The sequence below is a fragment of the Molothrus aeneus genome, chromosome 4, assembly GCF_037042795.1.
Source record: "Molothrus aeneus isolate 106 chromosome 4, BPBGC_Maene_1.0, whole genome shotgun sequence".
Taxonomy (NCBI): Eukaryota; Metazoa; Chordata; class Aves; order Passeriformes; family Icteridae; genus Molothrus; species Molothrus aeneus.
The window spans coordinates 35,883,398-35,904,360 of record NC_089649.1 but is presented as its reverse complement, the minus strand read 5'-3'; positions in this window follow the sequence as shown (position 1 = coordinate 35,904,360).

Genomic DNA, 20,963 nt, shown 5'->3' with positions numbered 1-20,963 from the left:
ATAAATGAGTGCAGACAGAAGCAGCTCCACTAATTGGCAAACTAAAAGCTCAGACTGAACCCTGGTAGGTTTTACATCAGTGTGAGTACCACACATCATAATTGCTACCACTAACTCCAAATCCATATGAATAGGGAGCTGTGCTCCAGAGCACACCAAAGATCCTGCTTCTTTCATCATTCAGATGATAGATCTTGCCAGAAAATCTCTGTGGTTTCCTTGCTCAGAAAGTATTCCCACATCCACATAGTTCAGGCACATTCTCTAATAAGGTATTGATCCTTAAGCAACAAGCAAAAAAACTAACAGACCTGAGTTTGCATCCCTGCCATATTCCCTCCTGTTTTCTTTTATTGCTAAGCCACCATGCACAATTGCCACATCAATACTACTCTCCCTTATGAGATCCTTGTTTTCATTGCCTTCATACATCTGTATTAGTTTTTAATCATTAAAGATCATTCCTCCCCCATCTCTTACTATAACACTATCGCATAAAGGGTTTCCCAAACCTACTAGTGCTGCTTCTTTCCTGCCCATTTCACTTTCCTAAAAGTGAACAAAAGCACTGTAAAGCCACTTCATTAACTGAAAAAACAATATTTTCACAAATTGCTTATGAAGCTGCCTTGCCCCATCGTCTCTGAGGTACTTTCAGGATACAGCTTTACAAGGCAAGCATGACTTGGATATTGTGTGTACCTTAGCTGGGAGAACTGGCTGCTGGAGAGGATCTGCTTGTTGCAACAGGAAAAGTTGCAATTGCAAAAGAGGGTCCTGCAGAGATGAGGCAGTGCTGTTCTGAGCCAACTTCCTTTTCTGCCTTGACATTCATGCTCAGTGCACCTATGTCTAGAAAAGGGTTGAGTCCTGGACAGCTCACTAAAGAGCTCTATAACCACCACAGATCCCCAAGTCCTGACCCCATCACTTCCTGAAGGGCTCCAAAGGGCTGAACACACCCATGAATTACATGGCACAGCTGGTGTGAAAAATCTACTTTGTACACAAGGTGGGCACCAGGTAAACTATAAAAGGAAGTGGATAGGTCCCATACTCATTCACTGTTTTAGTGACCTCAGATCTGGACCATCCATAGCAGCAGAAAGGACATGAGATCTAAGGACTAGTGACCTTTTCCTTTCTCTCTTTTCCATCTTGATTTCTCTCCTTTCATTCTATCCTAGCAGGTACAGTGATTGTATTCTTCCCCTCACTCAGTACCTGAAGTTTGTTGCAGAAGTCAGGAGATTGTTAAAGATAGTTATAATAGTTGAGAGCTTATTAGCCAAAACTTCTATGACTAAGAAGCTGCTGTAATAAAGGCAACTACACAATAAAGCATAAGACTTCCCTGACACATGGAGTAGCATCTCCATTCAGCTGAACAGGAATTTATAACAATCATGCTTACTTCCAGGCTGTGACAGCTGGTCAAGCTGTTTCAGATTTTGCTGATCCAGGATTGTATCAGGAAACTCGGCAGCTTAGGGTTTTTTCCTCCATTACTCAATCTACCTTGTCCTTGATTAACAACTTAGATGTGTCTGTCGTATCTGGCTAATGGTTTGCAGTGTTTCACTCCTCCTGAAAGCCCAAGGCAGAAGACAGGAACTACAGTGCTAAATGGACGGAACTGAGGCTTAAAAACAGAAAAGGCATCAGTTGTCAGTGACACAGTACAGGCACATTATTTATCTTCATCTTCTATAAACTCTCGCAGCCCATCTCCTGAAAGCATAGCATGGGTCCAAGGCAGCAAACTGATTCAGATCCAAGTTTCTCAGTATTATATTTCTGTCCAGAAAACTTCAGTCTTTAGATAGTTCTTAAAGAAAGGAGCATTTCTGAAGTCCTCTCCTTCTACAAAGTGCACTCACTGCTTTATTTTGATCAATCTGTCTTATAGTCTGAATGCAACTTGAAAGGTACAGCTCAGAACATCTATCACTAATATAGCTCCACAGCTCCAATTCTAAGAGTATCATCAAAAATGTTTTTTTCATTGGGTGTAGTTTTAAAAATCTAGCAAAATAAATTTTAAAAATCTTGACTGGATTGCCTGCTCTCATTAACAAGTTTGTCCAGCGCATGATCTGGAAGTATACAAGCCATCCAAAAAAGGAGGATCCAGCACAGGATGAGTCCACTGTGGTTTCACACTCCAGAGATGCTAGGCTAGCTGAGGTCTGCCTGCTTGGGAGCACATCTCCAAAGCATCACTTTCATAATTGATTACAATGCAATTTCACCTGCCTGAAGAGAAATATTCAGAGCAAGGTCAATGACCAGAACTGAAGAATGTCAGAAGCACATGGGTGAAATCCTCCCTGGTAAAGGAGATAAGGCAAATACCTACATGAAGAACCTTCAATATAAATTTCAGGAAAACACACGTAAGGTTCAAGACTGCCCAGAAGATGTTTATCTCTGAAGAAACATGGGAGGCAACCTTGGAGCAGCTTCATTTAGCCGCCTGCTAGAAGAAACAAACAAAAGGAACACTTCAGGGTTAATCCCAACTCACAAATAGCTTCTACACGTATTTTTAGTGCTCTAAATCTATCCTAATGTATAGCTAATGAGAAGAGTTTTACAAAGCACTATAGAGTAGCATGCAGGACTCCAATACTCCAGTCCTGAGGAAGGATTGATTCTGAACAGGTCCTCATTTACAGGATCTGGCACCCCAGGGAAGGTCATCACCATTCTGTGGCAACCCTGCACTGGATAGCAGAGTGGGAAAAGGTTTTAAAGAAGATTAAATTGCAACATCAATATTTAAAACAAAGTCCACCTTCGCTTTCTCTGGGCATTTCATCTCTTAATTATTAAGATATGTCCAGCTGAATGTGAACTATTCTACTGCATCAAAGATACAGAACTACAAATGCAAATTCACCAAAGTCCTGAAAATTAGGATAAATAATTTAAGAAGTCTCTGCTAGAGCTTCCTTTCTTGAAGGGACTGATGAGGTGAAAATCCATTCCTCAGAGGTATTAAGTACCTGTGGTATCAAACCATGCTTTCCATGAGGAAAGCATGGATTGTAATTAATTACAGATATTACTGTCTGTAGAATCAGCTTCAATTTCTGCCAATATTGAAAACAGCTCAATTTTTCTGGTAAAAGACTACAGTTCTAAATCTTTTCAAGGTTGGTTGGTGGGGTTTTTTCTCCCTGTTAAAAAGAAAAAGAAAAAAAAAACCCAAAAAATTCTCTCTGTAATGGAACTTTTGAGGACGAGAATGACTTTTGCCATTTCTCAAAGTTGCATGGTAACAAAAGGTCATAGGCTGGCACCACTTCCCTTGTATTTAACAAAATAATGTGGTTCAGAACAGAAAAGCTCAGCTTAAAGGTCACAACAAAATCTATTTTTCTTCACTGTATTATTCTACAGAATATTTCCTCAGAGTCATATTCCATGCTAAAGTAGAGTGAACAGGTTACAAAACGAATGCTAACACACTGTACATGTTGTTTTCTAGACACTATGACACCACCACCTTTGTCTCTTTTCAATTGGAGGTAGGCAAGGACACTAAACTTCACTAGTCAAAAAAAAACTTTGATGGAAGAGTGCCAGAACACTTAAGGAAGCTAAATATCATGGCAAACCAAAACAACATCTGTCAAAATCATACATCATGACTTTAAAAGCTTTAGGGCAGCAACTTATATATTCCCAGTTGGACTATTTCTTATAAAAAGCAATCAATACTTATAAAAAGCATAATCTGTTTCCAGGCCTAAACAAAACTTCCAGATACAAGTCCAAATGCCATACCAAGCAAAACCAATTTTTCTTTTTTTTTGCTTTTTGCTTATCTCCTCAACTGAAGTAGCATTGGAATATTCCGTTCAGTCTAGAAACAGGGTATTTTAAAGGCTTTCTACTGAGGATTAGCACAAACCTTTATTGCCTGAAGAAGCCTTAGTGAGCAATGATACTTGTTATGGATACCAAAGAGGGGGGCGTGGGATAAATTTTACTTGCACCTTTTTCTCTCCTTTTGGAAAGGTTGCATTCCACAGAATTCTGTAACACAGCTTCATAAATAAAAGGTGTAGTACCCAGATTTTAATAAGGAAATGGATGGAGAACCTCTTTGAGTCCTTCCAGTTTACAGACAGCCTGTGAAATTCACCTTTCTGCTCTGTTTACTTCCTAGTTTCAGATATACTAAAAGACACTAAATAAAGCCAAAACCCCAACATATCATATGAAAGGTCTTCTATCCTCTTCATTTTTCTAATGTCCTCCTCCTCCCCTCAACCTTTAAAATAAATCTCTTTGACCTGGATTGTGATTATGACTTTCTTTGAAATGTGGGCATGGGAAATCTCAGACCACAACTGCCATTATACCACATACTCTATGAAAAAAGAGCACATATATAATATGCATAGAGGATATATATGTATCACCAGAAAGTGATAAAAAGAGCAAACAAAAGAGACACAATAAGAATATTCTGATGAAGCAGTGCAACTATGTGCGTGGGCCTTCCACGTCTGATAAAAATGAAACACCTTTTGTTAAGACGTAATGACCTATAAAAGCAGTGCTCTATCTACTAAATAAATATCTAAAATATTTCAGAGCAATATTAATCAGCACAATAACTGAAAGTTTATATAGCAAAAATCCTGCTAGTTGACACTATAACTTTCCCAAAGAAGAATCAAAGGCATGGTCTGAACTTTCACCTTTCTTATTCAAATTAAAAGAACAAACACAGATCTTGTTATGAGCATGTAACATTATAAATTCACACCAAATAATGAGAGCACTGATGCATAGCACTACTACATGCAGAAACATACAGAAAAAAGAACTTAATTTTGATCTTTATTTTTTATTCACATATAAAGGAACCAGAATCTAACCCAGAGTAATCTAGGAATAAATATAAATAGTATTAAATAAATCAAGCTCAGCTCCATACAAGACATTTTAGATTGCATGGGTTTTTGTTTTGGAATTCCTTCTTTAAATGTGAGAAATATTAAGTCTTTACTTCCTTGAGTACTTTTTAGCCAAAAACAAATCTTCTACTAGTAATCTAATTTAAACTATACATACCTACAAATGTGGATATATATGTCCCTTCTAGATAAATGAGTAGCCAACTTACTCAAATGTAAAACAAATTTTTGCTCACTTGAAGATTTTAACAAATCAAGAACAATTCCTAATCTTCTTTTCCCATCTGCAGAGGGTTGAACCATGTTTAGTCATGAAATCAGGGTTCCAGAGAACAGTCAGTAATACAACATGATGGAGATGAGAATTATGAGAACTAACAACAGGACCTTCCTGCTAAACACAGTGAGTTTTTTCATGTAGGCTTCTGCTCAGCTATAACATATACACAGTTTGGGTCTCTTTAAGGAAAATGAATTGAAAAGCAAATATTTTTCTTCCTCCTCACACTTACACAGGATCAGCAAAAACTGATTGGCCTCTTTCTACACGCACACTTCGTACTCAGCTCTATTTAGCATCATGCCATCTGGGCCTAATTTTGTTTTCCTTATGACATCAGCAAGCTTCATAATGCAAAGCAAATTTCCTTTGATGCTAAGGCTAGATCAAGAAGAATGAGCAGGCCAGCATGTTTTTCCACATTTAGACAGCCAGATAAACTCCTACTCATCTTCATCACACACTGCTGAAGAGTCAAATTTCTCCTACAGAGGCTCAGTGTCTTAAAAGAAAAAAACAGATGCAATATTTAGGCATTGCTGTACAGTCAACAGTCAATAATTTTCAAATTCAGCAGCTGTCAGCTCCTTTGATATTTACACAGAGTAAGCTATTCCCCTTACAGGCAAAGACAAAGCTAGATCACCATCCATACACCACTACATAAGACTTCTTCTATCCCCTCTCATCAGCATTTTTGTGAGCATCTCAAAAGAGAAAGGTACCAGCAACAAACATTCATGTTGTCAAGCTCTCAGCTCCTGGTAAAACTCTGCCAGTTTCCAATATCCCCTTGATTATTCCTTGAGGTTTGTGTTCACATACAGAGCAGACTTCTGAAGACAATACCTAAATCTTCCTTTACCTTCACTGTATCTTTTTTTTTGAGTTGCTTATAACTTTGCACATATTTTAACTACTTGGGTCAAAATCTGCAATCTTGTCTGACTGGATAAAAGTTTTTTTTTTTTTCCATTCACTGCTGAAGCTTAGATGCTTTCCCCATGTCAAAAATTAGATACATACATGATCTGCTGTCAAAACTCATAAAATACAGTAGCAGTCCACTAAGACAAACACACAGCTTTTGTCTCCATCATTTGTGCCCTTTGAAGATAAAGGTTTGCTAGAGATTTAGTGTCAAAACTTTGATAGATACCACTTGTACCAATCTATTTCGGCATACAGATGATCAGGAATTTCTTTATTATTGTATCTGTGAGCTGCATCGAAGCCAAGAACCAGAACAGAGAACTTTAACAGTTCAAAGGAACTGACAGAAGCAGGACTCACAAAAGCACCTCGATGCACGTTACTGCTGTGGAATAAATGTGTGAGTTAAGTCATGGCTATCTGAAAAACAAAGGAACACATTCCACCCTTTACCAGCATGTCTGAAAGGTCAGAGCTTCACACAAAGGGCAAACACAGAATCCTGTAACACTGAAAATCCCCTATCATCTCTTCCCTTTTGTTATTGAAAGGAATCTCTCTTCAACAATCCCACTCAACAGATGACAAGACAATTGTTCTCCAAGGTCAGCCCCAAGCCCTTCAGTTTAAACTACAGAAGACAGAGCAGAAAATTGCATCATACAGAGTCACAAGTGTGGAGCTCTAAAAAAAACTGGACAAGGAATTGAGTTCCCAAAGGCACCATGCCTATTTGATATGGTCTAGATACCAAAACTGGTATATTTCTATACACCATTCCTGTAGTTAAAAAGTGGTTTACACTAGAAGGCAGTTTCTCATTAAATTTCTCACTACATGGTACATGTAAGGCTTGAATATCAAAAACTTGATCTATTTCTCTCAAAGAGTTCTTTCCAACACTAAACAATTGTACTCTTGACAGTTCCAACAATTCCTAAGGCATTATTAATAAAGTACCAGCACTCTGCATTCTGCATCACTATGGCTTTCTTTGAGTATTTTATCTCTCATTCGTGGCATGCTATGTTTGCTAATACACACCATTTATAATATTTCTGAAAAGAAATAACTTTCCTTCCTGAAAATAAGAGCTGCAGAAATACATGCATTTTATTACAACAGTCATTTATCTTATCCTCATTCATTCTCACTCATTCTTCTCTTAATTCTCACTTATTCTTACTTCACAAAATAACAATTCTGTGCACCCTTCTTTTCAGTAGAGACTTTAACCTGTTCAGGCCAGAAACAAGTTCTCAAACTCACTCTGCCCCTGACATTTTACTGCTTGCTCTTGTTAAAATCTGGGGATTAGTGACAAACATACCAGAACACCTACGGAAAAGTAAAAATTACTACTAAGACAGGTTTTAGTGCACCCCAGAGTGTTAGAAAGAAAAACAGTAAATATTTTAAATGATAGGAAATTATCTGATAAGATAATTTTTAAATGACAGGACTATTAACAATAAATATTTTAAACATTAAGCATTTCAAGTAAAAGGAAGATGCAAAGAAGAAGATGCATCTTAACTGATTTATTTCATGACTGAGAGAGGAGCTGTGAATATGGCCTGGAGTTCTATTCACTGCAATGGCAAGGTTAAAAACAGAGTGCTGCAGGATACACAAGAAGCAAATTGGCAATGTACTAGAGTCATTCTTTACTTGTTCTGAAATGCTACTCAAGCAGGAATGACTGCTTTTAAGATTTAGATCTGCAAATAGGTTTGTATTTGTACAGTACTTGTACAAAACAAAACTGGGAATCGTTCAAGGATGGTTGCAGCAGCATAATGTCATGTAAAATTATCAGAATCACAAAGCTTTGAACACCTGGAAGACATTAAAATTACTACTGAAATAGTAGTCATCTTTGGCATAAAGAAAAAATAATAGAAAAAAACCTCCAAAAACCTAGGTTGCTTATTTCTTCACATTTTTAGATATATATTCATAAAGACCAGGTCCACTATGGAAACCAAGATGAAAAATATTTTAATATTAAGTTTCAAAGGAGGAAAATTACCCATTTAAAATAAAGAGAAGAAACAGAGTTAAAGGCACCACACCAAATACTTGAGTTTCTTCTAACTATAAATCACCCCAATTCATTACTGTAATAAAATCAACACATGGTAATCTAGTATTTTTCATTCATAAGCTTCAAAATCAACAGGAAAGTTCTCAGCTGATAGCAATAGCATTCTCTCATTAAACTAGATATGGAACACTTGGATTTTGAGGGTATTTAATGATTTTTTTACATTAGAAGTGCTAGTTCTTCGTTGCTGTAAGGAACAATGTGCCACCTTGGAGCCATATGCCAGGGATCACTACTAGCAAAATCCCATATGCATCTTGCTGAGATGCAGGAGATTAAACTCAAGTGAAATAGAAACACCCACAAATAATCCAGTCAAACAAAGAAATAATGTAAGAAGATCTGAGGATGTATTATTGGTGGTTTATAAAGCCTTCCTGGTGATCACAGAAGGTGAAACCACACTGCAGAAAAACAATAACCATTACTTCTATTAGCTGTGATTCTGCTTGAAAGGTTGTGCGCAGCTCTGATAATATTCACCACCAGGCTGCAAAGAGTAGCATGAATCATAAGACTGAGAAGCTGATTTATGAGGAAAGATTAGGAGTTAAACACATGGAATTTTGCTATCTAATAGTGAAGAGTGAGCATAAGCATCGATGAATATTTGATAGATGGAACTTCTAAGGAGAAGGAAATCTATCTAGTGTGACACACAAGAAATAGAAGTGAAATGATGAAGACCAGAAGAGAAATTTTTGAAAGAACTTCCTTATGGGGATCTTCCCTCCATGAAATAATTATACTGTAAAATTGCTTCAAACTATCACAGATAAAAGTTTCAAAAGTGGGCTGCAATGAGCATTTTCACTTTGTCAGGGATACAGACTGGCTAAAACAGCCATTTCTCCTAGGCCCCTGGATAACTCTGCTTAAGTTTGAAGGGACAAGCAACAACGAATAGGTCAAAGGCAACTGAGCCATGACCTATTCTGCTGCCTTCTTACCTTTCCTTTCATACGCATTAACTACCCCAGCTGCTGTTCATGCCATCTCCTTTTACATGCACATACACAGCTGCTGCTTCTCCCCCTGACCTTTAAACAATGGACACAGACTTTGCCACTGATATGTGGAACAACAGCACACGTACACATCCTTCTGCAGAGCAAATCAATGCATACGTGCCAAACCACTTCATAGCAATGACAGAGGCTTGCAAATCAGGAAAGAAGGAAAATAAAAAGAAATCTACACACAGTGAGTGTGAGCCATAAGCACTGACTGCAAGGGACTGCAAGCCCACCAACAGGACTAGCAGTACCATATTAATGCACCTTTTATAGGCTTTTGATGCCTCCATGTGCATTTCCACATGAGCTGGACTCCAAATGCAGTGCAGGACTTGCATCACTCTTGATGCTTGTATCCCTAATGGTGGACATGGTTAGTAGTACTGGGTATGTCACAAGCCAAGCACAGGTAAGTAGCAGATACTGCATGTGGTGTTCATAGATCCTTCTAACAACAGAGCCTTTTTAGTCCAATTGCAGCCATAGCAACCCCCATAATTCTTAGGCAAGTGTACATTGAAATGGTTCTTGGGAAAAGGCAGCTCTTAAGGAAGGTATAAGTTCACTGTCAAAGAAAATTATTTGTTCAAACAACATCCTGGCCTTGTCACTCCTGATACATTCAATGTCAGGGTAATTATAGAGAGTAAAGCTTCCATCCTGGTTGTACAGAGACTCCTAAGAGAAACGTCTTTCAATTTGTTTCCTGCATCACTCAAAGTGACTGCTAATAATGAACAGAAGAATAAGGGATAACCTATAATCAATAGTGAAGTATGCCTACTTTTTCTAAAAAAATACTCCAACTCCCTTATTAAAGAGGTAACACTTCTAAAATTACCTACACAAAGTGACCCCTTTAAAAGCCTGTCTTTCCTGATCTATGTAAAAAATATTTTGGTGGGGTTTTTCCCACCCAACAAACATTACTCAAAGTAAATGGTCAGACACCGAAATAAAAAAAGCCATTTAAAAGACAAAATAATTAGGGGTATGACACTGCTGTTCAACTCAACTCTGGATGGTGACTATTTCCTCAAAAACAACATTTCAAAGCCAATGTATGTTTTGGCAAGTAGCCAGCTTCATATATGCTGATACATAGATATCCAATATATAAAGATATCAAATATACATATGTAGATATCCAATACAGAAGTATTGGAATTCACTCACATTTCAGGTATTGAGATGTAAGCCTCTGAAATCAAGACCATTCCCTGGTGTTTACAGGGTTTTCTAGTTTAATCTTACCACTCCTCATGCACATATCAAGCAGATATCATGGTGTTTCCAGCTCTGCAAACTTACAAAATAGACACCATAATCCCATTAGGATACAATTTTTACTGTGTGATTACTGTCTGTTACCTTCGCATACATTTCAGTAATATGCACCACGAAGATTGAATGTAGGTATTTAGAAACAAATTCTAACAAAAAATTAAAACAAAAAAATAAAGAATATAAAGGAAAAAACTTTTAAAAGTCATAACAATTCAAAATCTTGGTTTACTAAAGGGGGAAGATACTTAAATCTGAAAAATGTGTCTACTTCAAAATTGCTACGTTCTGCTGTGACACCAGAAAGTGACTCTACAACAACAGACTGAAAATACTGGAAACCCCATTGCCTGTCACCCCTCACTGTCTAATGGGTGGCCAGCTAGACAGAGTGTTGTACAAACTGAATTAGTGAAACTCTGTTGTCATCTTATTGCAAAGGCTCCCATACCTTCTGGGTGATTTCTCATGGGCATCCCCTCACAGCACTGACTCCTTCTTCACAGCACAGCCAACAAACTCCAGCCCTCTCCTCACCCAGCTAACCCACTCTTTTATGGCACTCTTCTTCTTATTGGACACAGCTGTGGCCTATTAAGGGCAGGCCTGTTCCTAATCTTTGGTGATTGGTACAGCTGCAACTCCTCAGGGGTGAGATTACCTTCTGCACTATTCTCTTACATTCTATCCCTTCACAAAACTCAGTAAAGACCCTCGTGATGACTATTAGACATATAAAAAACTATTTTTATGTACTGCAAAATAAATTTGAGACTTATTGTCACAGCAATTCAGTGAAGCAAATAATTCAGTAAAAATCAAGAAAAATTTATATGAATATGACTCAATGTCTACAGAGACACTGTACATATCCTTTCCTAAGTTTTGTATATATTTGGCCCAAAAATGAGTCTCTACTCATAACTGATAGGAGTTACAAGAACTATTACATCAGATGCTTTAAGTCTTAGATCCAAAACTTCTTAGGAAATCCATGGAGTTTTTTTCCGTATGAGCTGCATTATAAGAACAAGAATACTAAATGAATTATTATTGGTAAAGACACTTTCCTCAAAGTCTCCTAGACTAAACAATTGTGAAGCACAGTCCATCAGAAAAGGTGTGTTTCTTTGTCTCCTGATGGACCTACTCTTCATAGTTGTTTTACAAAGAACACAGAAAGCCAAAACAGAGGCACTGTCTTCCCAAATATTAATATCATACTAGAAGGGGAAGAACAAAGCTCTTTCATCATTTCAGAAAGAAAAATGAGGAGAGGAAACAGATGGCACTGGAAGAGAATTGTTTGGTTTTCAGTGGTTTAACAGGCTTGACTTGTTCTCCTTCTAGCAGGATTTCTTCAAGCATTTCCCCCACAGGTATATAAAAATTATGATCAGGATCTCTGTATCTGATTTGCCCCAGGGAAGAAAGTGAAGAGCAAAGCAGGTCTCTATCTTTTTTTCTGCTTGGCTGAGGTTATTCATACATTCTGCCAATCTGCTCATGCAGGAGAAACAGAAGAATAGCAGTAGCAAGCATGCCCTTGGGTAAATCGAATGGTTGGAGAGCAGCAGGTCAGGAGTTTTATTGAAACATAACAGACAAGTTTTATGATCTTCCTTGAATGTCAGGTATCTGAAAACTAAGTAATATTTGCATATAATTATACATAAAGCATAAAGACTCATGCTGTTTCACAACAGCCTAAAAGCACTTTCTCAAGGTTGTATAGGGAAACAGATGACCTTTCACACTCCTTTCCAAACAGATTTTCCTTCCAAGGCCAAAGTTCCCAATACATGGGAGACAAGCTATAAATCAATAATGGACACACACAGCTTCACCATATATGTTACAGTACTTTACATGTCGTGGTCAAATGTTCAGCCAACATTTGTATTAATAGCATTACTCAAAACTGCCGAGGGACTCACTAGTGTCACAGTGGCATCACCAAAATCAGTCATAACAGGATTAGCATTTTTAATGTCATCTAATTAACTAATTTCTATTTTTAAAAGCACAGCTCTTCTACCCAATTTCATTGCAAGAAAGATTCTTCAGCAGAGTGGGACCTACTTGCATGAATAAGTAATGACATTGAACATTAACAAAAGTACATTCCCCGAAAGTTTTCACTAATGACTTTTTTAGTTAAAATTTCTTCCCAACCAGATGAGTAAATTAAAGACCAGTGCCATATAATAGAATTTCCCCCCCTCATTCACTTAATGTAAGGAAAATACTAAGCCCAAAGTGAAGAACCAAATACATCTCCCACTGGTATGTCAGTCAAGAGCAATTCTTGTTTTAAGAACTTTGCTTAATTTGTTCAACTATTTCTTTCCACTGCGATCACAGCTCTCATTTCTTCTACCTGGAAGTAAACTTCAGTTTTCTCTAACAATTAACAATTGAAAATCCTTAATGTCAAGAAGTGAAACAAGAAGCCATTTTTGCTGCAAGACTTTGACAACAAGTCACATGATGGATTTCTGGTTTAAAGCACACAACACTGCCTTTCCCTCAGAGTAGTCACTCGGAGGGATAACAAATGTCAGCTGCTTGGTAAACCTGATCTAAACCAAAAAACCTTCACATGGTCATCTAAATCAGGTACATCCTTCTTGGATTACCACCATTTCTAAGAACTGCAATACAAGCATACCTCTGAGTATAGGCTCAGGTCCCCTGTCCTCATACAATAATATAGATTTTGTCACAAATTCTACATCCATTTACCTGATTTTGAACCATTACACCTTCAGGGGAAACTGCAAGTCAAAATCATCAACTCTGTCTGCTGGAAAAAAACAGGAAGAAAAAAGGCACAAGGCCTCTTAAGGCATTAAAAAAAAAAAAAAAGAATCGCATTTAAATGCAGTAAATTTCCTCCACTTCCCCACCTTCCCTCTTCCAAACTGTGATCACTTTGGAAAGCCTGACCTATATAAGCATCTATGCAGACAAATACCAAAGTAATAAGAAACAAGTCTGCAGCCATCTGCTCCTTGAATTCCAATGCAGGTTTAGGGCACTAGGTTACAAACACTGTGAAAGAGATTTTCTTCACAGCTCCTGCAAAGTAGACATTGTACAGATAAGCAGGCTTCAGAGAATGGCACAGAGGGTGCCTGAAGCTAGTGTCCTCATACTTGCCATTTAATGAAAAGTGCTTTAACAGTTTCTTCTTTAGTAAAATTTGTCTTTAATATAATGGTTTAAAAATTATAGACACTCCCTAGGGAATTTTACTGGCCAGAAATGCAAGACCTCTCTGCAATGCTATTATTATTCAGGTATAAGATGACAGGGTAGGAGGATATCTTTAAACTGGAGGGACACAGATTTGACAAATGGACCACTCAGTGGACAAGAAATTGACTGGATGGTTGCACAAAGAGATTTGCAGTCAATGACTTGATTTCCAAGTAGTGACCAGTGGCAGCTGATGTCCTCAAGGGTCAGTACTGAGACTAGTGCCATTTTAACATGGCTGTCACCAACATTCACAGGGGGATTGAGCACACCCTCAGCAAGTTTGCCAACAACACCAGCAGCACATAGCTCGTTGACATGCTGGAGGGAAGTGATGGCATCTGGAGAGGCCTGGGCACACTCAGAGGTGAGCCCATCAAGTTTAACAAGTACAAGGTCCTGCACCTGGGTTGGGGCAATCCCAAGAATAAATACAGGCTGGGTGGAGAAAGGATTGACCCCTGGGAGAAGGACTTTGGGGTATTGGGTGACAAGAAGCTTGACATGAAACAGCAATATGTGTCTGCAGCCCAGAAAGCCAGCTGTGTCCTGAGCCACATCAAAAGCAGCATGGCCAGCAGCTCAACAGAGGTGATTCTCTCTGTCTACTCTGCTCTCATGGGTCCCCACCTGGAGTGCTGCATCCAGCTCTGGAGCCCACAAAATAAGAGGGACATGGATTTAGAGCAAGTCCAGAGAGGGTCCACAAAAATTATTAGAGGGTGGGAGCATCTCTCCTATGAAGCCAGGCTAAGGGAGCTGGGGTTGTTTGGCCAGGAGAAGCCTCCAGGGAAATATTTCAGCAGCCCTCCTGTACCTCCAGAGAGCTGGAGGGAAGCTTTTTACAAGGTCATACAGTGATGGGACAAGGGGAAATGGCTTCAAACAGAGAGGGTAGGTTTAGATTAAATAACAGGAAGAAATTCTTTACTGTAAAGTTGATGAGGCACTGCAACAGGTTGCCCAGAGAAGCTGGGGAGGCCCTATCCCTGGACATATCAGACAGGACTTTAAACAGCCTGGTCTAGACATCTAGAAAGTGTCCCTACCCATGGCACACCCCAAACTAGAAGGCGTTGAAGGTTCCTTCCAACCCAAACTATTCTATAATATTTATCTAGCAAAATGAAGGGGCACAAGTGTTCTACTCTAGCAGAGTCCAAGGTTTCTACTTATAGCCAATACGCTTCTATTTGAAATTTTGTTTAAAAGAGTATGGCTAAAAGTGTGTGCAGGATCAGATGACTACTGATCCTGCAAGTCCTTGACTATAAACTACAAACATCCAATTAATTTCAGCAGTGTAGTGCACAGCACACTGTTTTTAATGATTTATTTCTCTTACAACCAAAACTAACAAGGGATAACTTGTAAATCCCTGCATATCATCAAAAGTATTTAAGGGAAACCCATGCGTAAGATTATTATTTAGGTCACATCAAATACATTTTCTACATGACATTCCTATTATTGGTGACTTAAAAAAAAAAAAATCAGATGGAACCTGTAGGATTTACAAAATCTATGCATGAAGTTCTTTCCTGTCCAAGTAGGTATGATCATAATATGAAGCATATAAACAGAACTGAATATATGATACAGGCAAATAAAATCATACCAGTGCAAAAGTTATTATACACTTTTTTTCCCCATTCCAAAGACAAGGTTGCTCTGCTCTATATTTTGTAAACTATTTGCTCTGAGAAATGTCAGGATATGCCTCAGTTCTGATGCTAATTTTCAGGAGGCGCCGTCCCACAACTTAAAGCCACATTTTAAAATCCAAAGACACATTCAAGAATCAAACACTTGTAATTCAAGTAGGAGAAAAGAGTTTAGAGTATGCTGACATTTTAATTCCAGGGACAGAAGAGATGGACTCAATGATTAGCTACAAAGTATGATCTGCATACAAGTGCTATTATGGTTAAGAAAATGGTACAGAACAGCCATATTTTCAAGAAGAGATTGAAACTACCTTGGGGTCAGATGGTCTGTGTTATTTTCCATCTTTGGCTTAAAAAGCTTCAGTTAAACAAATGATCAAACCAGCTGCCTGCTTGAAGAGAAGTGGAATTGTATTCAACACTTGAATTTTGAGTTTGCTCCTATTGTGTTCTATTTAGGTATGCATTTTGTCACTTAATGCTGAAAAAATTTTATTCCCTGATCATAAACGCCAGGATATTTTACTTCTATGTTGAATTAGCTACCTTGCTTTCATTCAAAGCACAGTCTCATCCACAATGATAGAGTTCCTACATACAGAATCAAAACATTTCAGACATACAACGATCTTGCAACCCATTGCTCACTTCCTTTTGACTGCAATCAACAATTAGCACCCTGGAGGGTTTCTCTGCACCCAGACTCTGCCTTACACACAGCTCCTGCCCCCGGGCTTTCACAGGAAAGAAATGTGAGCACACAGATGAGAGGCAAAGCACTAATCAGGCACCTCCCCAAAGTGAGAGACTCGGGGAAACCAGGGCTGAAAAGCACATTAGCCAACAAACCTGCCTCTCCAAGTTGGACTTTGCCTATGGTCTGTACAGAAGCAGATTCTAAGCCTTGGAGGAAGCTCTGTCTTGCACAGCCCCAAGTTGAATTGATAACTCACTTTCTTTTGTGGGTTTTTATTTCAACACAAGTACACAAAAGAGGGGAAAGCAACAAAACTCTCAGCTTCAAACCATCTGTCCAAGACAGACTGCATTTGGGCTTCTCTGGACCACACAAAATACACCCTAGATCCCAGGCCCTCTGCTTCAGCCCATCCCCACAGCTTCCTTTGAGATGAGAAACTACTCATGAGAGCAAACACAAATAGCACACCATAATCCTTCCCAAGCAGAAATAATACCTGCAACAGAGGGGTTCAGGCCTTTCCTTCACAGTACAGAAATTTATCTGTGTTCTCTTGGCTCTATATATGCACTACAGACTAGGACCTTACATTAGACAATGGCAATAAAAGGTCCCTATGGCTTTAGAAAGATGTGTATGGGAATATAAAATGCTTTGCAGATTTGTCAGATACACTGATTTTTTTCATATAAAAACCTTTATAAGAACACACTAGCATTTACAAAGTGGCATGCTTCCTTAACCTTTAAACTCTATATACATATATATGTGTGTGTGTGTAAAAGATGTTAATATATATAATATACACATTGACAAGGATCTGGCATCAAAATGAAACCCTTCAACTTGATGTTCATGAAACACTTAGGTCAATTTCACACAATGATTTGTTTCCATATTGACTTACTCAAGCTGTGGAGAAAAATTTCCGACCTTATCAGAACCTTAAAACCCAATTATTCACCAGTTATACTAACTAGTGTTAGTCCCCCGGTAGTACAGATATTCTTTGTGTCAAAGTCAGGAATTTTAGAACAAGCTACATGAGCCTGTGACATTTAAGGTTTCAAAACACTCTTGTGGAAAATTTACAAATCCTCACATGCTTCTGCATACAGAGTGCCCTTCCATGGGAGTCAATTCAAAACAAAATTTGCATTTAAACATATACTCATTATCAGAAGGAACTAGCAATTTAGAATTAACGAAGTCTAGATTTAGACTTTAGACTCAATTTGACCAAAGTGAACCTCTTTTGAAGGACTTAAAAAGCAACTAGAAATGTTACAATATTGTCCTCTGAAACCACAAATGGGATAAGTGTTATCATTACCCTCCTCTCAAAAAAACAACTCACCTGAGTCCTGGTTCTAAGCAGGCCAGATATCATTTTTGTGAAACTATTATGTTTGTGATTCTCGTAATGGTTTATTGACTTGTCCCTGACTTCTCTTTCATTCCATTACCTGTGGAAAAATATTTTCTTATAATGGGTACATCGAGTTTTTGAATAATAAGGCTTGTGAAGACACAAGGAAAGAAGTCATATGGAGCTACTGGAGTAATTGAAGAGTCTCTTAGTAGAGGCAGGTTTTTCCCCTGATCTACTACTTGCAGAATTTACTACCTTCTGTGCTGATAAAAATGAACAAAGCCCCTCTGCACTGTGTTGAAATATTGAGACTCCTGTAAGTAGCTGAGCAGCTGCTACCCTCATTAAATTAAAGACAGTAGCAAAATGCAATCGATCTTAATTTGTACAGTGATGAGCTCTGAATAGATTGCTAATTGTCCTAGTAGACATTGATTTTATGTTTCTTCTGTGATTCTTCATTTCTTCCCTCATCTTGTGACAGACATGAAGCACAGCAAACCACCACCCTAGAATATGGTGCCACCTAGAATATAAATTCAGACTGGTTTATTTTATATGCTATATAAAGCACTCTCATGAAGAAGGAGAAACATTTCCACTGTTTTCATGACAATACTACACTTATAATTCAAAAGTGCAAATTCCTTTTGACTGCAGCCACCTGTACTATGCCCCATGCATGATCAGAGATGTATTTTTTGGTATTGCACATTACAAATTAGTGTACTTCTCACAGACAAGTGACCGATTCAGATATCTAACACAATGAGACTATGAGCATCTTAGCTTCAAATAAGGTGACAAAATAGCTGCTCCAATATAAGATGCATATTTATCCAAGGATATAACAGATATTATTCAGAACATATTCTGAGTTAAATGTGTCATCTTAAGCCAGTTCCTATCAATTTTATTTGCATAGGGATTTTACAACTATGATGCTTGCCTCAAAAAATGGTCAATATGTACATCATGTATTTATCAATGAGCAGAAAACTGAAAAGGAAAGGGGAAAGAAATAGTGTCCATTTAGTGGTGTTTGTAGCAATAAACTTCCATCCATGTGCAACATGAAAATGGTAGAGTCACTGGGATTCAAAGAGCAGCAAGAGCACTCAACTGTTCAAAGTCCTTATGTAAAACTTACATCAATGCCATAAACCCTTTGCCACAGTGACTTGCAGCCATCCCCAAGGAACACTATGACAATCACACTGAGCACATCTGTGCACAGAACACATAATGGGAGAGGGATGAATGCTTTTGCCCTTAGAAGCAGAAAAAAGTCTTCAGACTTAAGAGGCACAGGTGCACCAGATCAAATATTAATTGAATTTAGGTACTTTGGTCTTTTCAAGGGCCTACACATAGAAATGCTTTCAACTGTGGTGCTCAATTTTTAAGCATCTTGAAACTACAATAAATTACATGAGCCCTGAGGGGGTTTTCTGTTTGTCTCTTAATAACACAGGTGGCAATTACAAATATATTGAGAGGATTAGCAAATCTCCTCACACAGACCAGACCTTTGAAAAAGCAAAATAGATGCCTTTACCCTAAACCCACTTGGGAGTGCAATTCAGACATCTTGCTTTCACATTGTTAAAAAAAAGGGGCCTCCCCCATTTCAGAGTCACAATCTTTAATTGTGACTAATGCTTTGAAACAATAAAAAAATCCATGGAACTCCCTTCATTTGCAGTACAGATGGCAGGTGGTCTAGCTACTCAACTGCTACAAAAGTACAGCTTAGGGGATCTTTCTTACCCACCACTTGCTACAAAATGCAAAATTCTTCTGTTGAAGCAGTTTCAGTTTAGAAGGAAATAATAGCTTTTACAAGACTAAACCTAGAAATACATACCCCAGACCTACTGATGAAGGCAAAAAGCAGGATTCCATTCCATTCCTGCTTCAGTGCATGCTTGTGTTTCACTTGGAAGGATCTGTATAACCCTCCATTCACAAACAGTAACAGACACCCAGTCTGTGCACAACAAATTAGACTATTTAGAGAGGAGCAGATTCAAACTGAAAAAAAACTCCAAGGCACCCCAAATCACAAACCATCTGTAACTTCAGAATTAGGAACTTTCACTGACAGAGGGAATGAGATTCTGTCCCCCCCATATTCCAGAAAGTAGTCTAACCACCGTTTGCCAGGCAGCTTGACCAAGAGAAGCATGGGTTCTGAACTACAGCAAAAACACCCTGCCACAGCCTGGAGCTAAGCAACCCCACAAGGCAAGCATCCTAATGAGTACCAAGGACAGAAATACAGCTGCTAGTCATTTAGTCAGAAGTTTGTACACCAGCACCCCATACTCATAAGCAGAACCCTCCCCACACATTATACAGGATACCTGCGTGTCCAGTTTGAGATAGTGAATTCCAGAAGGAAGCAAGAACTTTAAAATTATGTTACTAAAACTTTACTATGATAAGGGTTGCAACAAATCAATCTTCTCATCAGGTTGAATGAAGTTAGGGGTTTTTTTTTCAATCTTTTAGAAATGCCCAAATATTACCAAGTAGCCAAGAACAAGCCTTATGGTACTTTTTTCCTCAAAGGACTCAGTAACAGCAGAAAACATACCACTTTCTTTATCAATAATCAAATGTCTGAAGCTTGGAATGTTTGGACTGCATATCCTACAGTACCTATAACAAGTGAAGTTATGCATGTGGTGAGGGGGAAAAAAAAAGTCAGCATTTGATAGAAATGGCAATGTTGAATAGGATCGGCATGAATGTACTTGTAAATAAGTTCTATCACCCAAGAATCACAAATAAGGTGCACCTTACCATCTCTGGCTGCAAATCAGGAAGATCTGGTTTTAAACTAACCATCAAGATACAAGAAAATACATGACTTCATCTGATATCAGCTAAAACCAGATTTTTCTAGTCAAGTCACTGCATTAATCTTCTGTAAAACATGAAGTGCTTTTCTCTCACTGTGAACAAGCCATTGTTTTGACAACCTTTTTTAGACATGCTGAGAAGCATTTTTTTAAATAGCAAGGACATTTTAATTGTGGATGACATGAATCAACTGTGTGAAAGAACAGCTGCATCTTCAGATGACACAAAGAAAAGCGTGATCTGGATGCAAAGGAGGGTAAAACGGTCTTTTATTATACACTTACTGTTTTTCTGCAAGTTCTACTTCAGAAATTTTACAAAAAGTTTTACCAAAAGAAAATAAGGTGCTAGGGACAAAGCTATTTTATGTGCATCTATAGCCTCTGTTAACCTGGTTCAAAGACTAAATTAAAAAATTTTAAAAATTAGTTGTTTTCTGTTCACCAAAGCACACTGCTTCCCTGAAGCTAGGGATGAGAGCTCAGTGTTAAATTATTCTGATCTCATGAGTCTAAAAACTGAGCCTTCTCATTTTATGTTT